This window comes from Bombus bifarius, unplaced genomic scaffold (assembly GCF_011952205.1).
Source record: "Bombus bifarius isolate JDL3187 unplaced genomic scaffold, Bbif_JDL3187 scf7180000009288_frag, whole genome shotgun sequence".
Lineage (NCBI taxonomy): Eukaryota > Metazoa > Arthropoda > Insecta > Hymenoptera > Apidae > Bombus > Bombus bifarius.
The window spans coordinates 1-3727 of record NW_022885020.1 but is presented as its reverse complement, the minus strand read 5'-3'; the positions used below and the strand labels follow the sequence as shown (position 1 = coordinate 3727).

The window sequence follows — 3727 nt, the reverse complement described above, 5'->3', positions numbered from 1 at the left end:
AGACGCATCGACATCTGGCAATCATCTTACTCGAAGAATATGGTCTGCGTGTGGCGAGCCACGGGACAGAAACCGTTGGAATGTTTACTGTCGCGTGTCGCCACGAATATTTCTTTTAAGGAGAGCTATAGAATTATTCCATATGTTTGTTGGGCAAAGCGTTCATCCCTTGACCGCGGCTACGTTGGGCGACAGACTGTCGCCTCGAGCCAAAGCTCACCGTCACTAATCTCGAACAATTACAATCGGATTGAATAACTACAATAGTTTAGTTACAGTTATAGTAGACTTTAGATTGCAATGTTGCGGGGCTATCCGAAGGTTCCGGTGTCCTTTCATCTCCGACATATATATATATATATATATATATGTCGGAGAGGTTTACATTAGAATTAGGGTTAGGGGCGTGAAACGAATCTTCGTTTGGGTTACACGTTGTCGTTATGCAATAGAGAAGACATTGACAAGTGCAAATACGATTATTATAGAACCGGACAAGTAACCGTGGTAGTTATGTACTCGAGAAACTGATGACAATGATCCTAGGTTCAATAACGATTCCGCGGTCGACGGGATGATAGATGAACGTGCTCACAAAATCTAAGTTGGACGCGTAATATTCACTGGTCGTAAAGGGTTACTCTTTTCATCGATGAAATCGCGAGCGAGAATGACTTTCCCGTCCTGATGATGCCACAGAGGAAAACTATAATGGGGTGTGTCTAAGGACACGAGATCATCGGATTCGTCGAGAAAAGCCTTCGTTCAGAAAGTAAGGGAAATTGGCGTTGCTGCTAATTGGTCAATCTCCATATCGGTGGTTAGAAGAAGATGCTAGCCGCCCTCGAGGGAAAGTTGCTAGTGGGAGACGCCGCTCGTTGAAAAATAGGTCTCCCCTATTTTCCCGTAGGTGGGACAAAGACTGTTTGTCTGTTTGAAGGACTTTAGTTGACTAAATCTTAAGATTTATAACGGGCCTTCAGGCTAGCCGAACATGTACTGCGGAGACGCATCGACATCTGGCAATAATCTTACTCGGAGAGTAGGCTCTGCGTGTGATGAGCTACAGGACAGAGACCGTTGGAATGTTTACCGTCGCGTGCCGTCACAAATATTTCTTTTAAGGAGGGCTATAGAATTACTCCATACCTTTGTTAGACAAAGCGTTCATCCCTTGGCCGCGACTACGTTAGGCGACGGACTGTCGCCTCGAGCCAAAGCTCACTATCACTAATCTCGAACAATTACAATCGGATTGAACGACTACAATTGTTTAATTACAGCTATAGTAGACTCTAGGTTATAATGTTGCGGGATTATCCAAAATTCCAAAAGCTCCGGTGTTCTTTCATCTCCGACAAATATAAGTACTGTCGAGAGACGCTCGTACAAACGTATTCGTAAAAACAGTGTATGATTGCTCGCATATGACTCGATAACTCGTATAACTCCGTTAATTACCGTTAATAACTCGTGAAACTCGAATTATAACTGACTCGCTCGCGACTGCTTCCTCTTATTGATAAATGATTTTTTGTCTATTACACGCCTGTCAGATTTCTTTACGAGCAGAACTGTAGCAAGTGCTATTGTAGCAGAATACAAAAAAATGATGCGTGCCTATGTGGGTGTCACGTTTATCTGCAGTTACGAAAATCTGAACTTTAGAAAGAGAACGTTGTTGTGGAAGTAATGATAAGTAAAGTGCGAGTGTTTGTGTAAATTCATATTTTTATAAATTGAAAAAATTAAATCTGAGCAGACGATTGTTTTATTATAAATGTTATAAGGAGTACTATATCTTGTATATTTCATACCTCGTTCGGTCTAATACTTCATATATGAAACCTATAGTGGTCATTGTTATCTATATTCATTCAATTAATATTTATTATTAATATTTATATTGAAACAATTTATGTTTATGTCTATGTATGAAGCATAAAAGTTTCAGCAACTATATGGTACGTGGTATTAGCATTATGCTAGGCATTATTTTACATTAGTCTTTGATTCCCGCTCTCTCGCTTGCGCGAATGAGAAGGATTAGGTTCTTACTTCGTTGGAATTGAAACTTATAACTCAACTTAATATGCCTTCGCAATTACTTAACTTGTGACTTAGAGAGTACACGTAGATACCCCGACCATTACACTAAACGATTGTATGTGCCAGTTTATAAAATATGTACGTTGTCATTTACTATATAACATTTAAACCTGGCGACGTGGTAAATGTAAAGATTACAAATATTGATAAACTGAATGATTTCGTTAATGTACAACTTGGTAAATTTAATGTTCAAATTCCACCAGATCATATATCTGACGAAGATCTAAGTCCCTTACAAAAGCTGAAAGTCGACAAAGAAGTAGAAGCAAGAGTCTTGTTCCTTTATATAGGCCGAAAAAAGTATATCTCACTTTGAAAAGGTCTTTAATAACGAGTGACTTGCCCATTTTAGGAAACATACAAGACGCGAAAATTGACTCGAAACACCACGCAACTATCGTTCAAATACATAAGCGTGGAATATTGGTAAAGTTTTTCGGGGATGTCAAAGGTTGGATTCCACATACTGCCCTCGAGCTGGAAACATCTAACGTAAATTGAAACTATTCAGCTGGACAAACAATTTTGGTAAAAATTCAAACAGTGAACACAGATTCGGGAAAAGTAGTTCTAAATGTGGCTAATCAAGACATAAAAGTTGAAGAAGCAACATTCGATATTGGTGAAGAAGTAGAGGGCACAATAATAGAATCATCCGCTCAGGGATTATATTTAAGAGTCAGTAGATATAAAGGACAAACTGTTAGTACAGGATTTTTACTAGATGGTCACATGTCACCTTGTATGGAGATTGCAGCTCTACTAGCATCAAAATATGTTCCTGGTCATACACTTTCAGCTCTTCTATTTGCTACAGTACCTAATTTAATTTTAACTAGGACTTTTGCAACTCAAGGAAGGTACAGGAATTTTGAAAAACTGAAAATAGGAGACTGTATACCTTGTACGATCAAGGATATGGGTATAAGACTGGTATAAGACTTATTTTTCCAGTTGCAGAATATACGCCATTTGGATATGTGTCCCATAGTAACGTTAGTAATTTTAATCTACTGCACACAAACCAAATTTTATTGGCAAAAATATTTTCTATTAACAGGAAAGAACAACAATTAAGACTAACATTACCGCTAAAGAAAATATACATTGAATCCATTGATCCTGTATTTTAATAAATTAGTAGAACTTTCAAGGAATTCATATTACAAAAACAGACCCATTGCATCTGTCAAATTAGGGCAGAGAGTTACTGGAGAGATTGAAAAAATTACGCCTGATTGGTTGGTTGTTCAATTGCAGAATAACTTGCTAGGTATAGTGTCTAAGAATCATTACTCTGAGAATAAAAAAATAGGGGACAAAATTTCTGGGACGATTATATGGAAAAATTACGTACACGAGCTTGTCCAATGGACCACGTTATCGTTAATAATGCATAAGTGCCAAAATAAGTGCCAAACAAAATAAGCAAATACAATTTCCTGACGGTAAATTGCTACGTGGTAGAATCTTAATGGCGACAAATTGGTTTATCCTGATGCTCCTTCAAGGTATTGGCAACGGAACTTTAGCTGCGATACCTGTACGTCGTCACATAAATAGTTTACTGCCAGATCTAACACCTTATACTATTCATTCTAAAATTAAATGTTAC

General features: G+C 37.9%; 1 pseudogene; it reads left to right on the top strand.

Moving 5' to 3' along the window:
- The first annotated feature begins 1441 nt into the window (after positions 1 to 1441).
- On the top strand, positions 1442 to 3721 carry LOC117214994 (annotated as a pseudogene).
- The last annotated feature ends 6 nt before the right edge of the window (positions 3722 to 3727 follow it).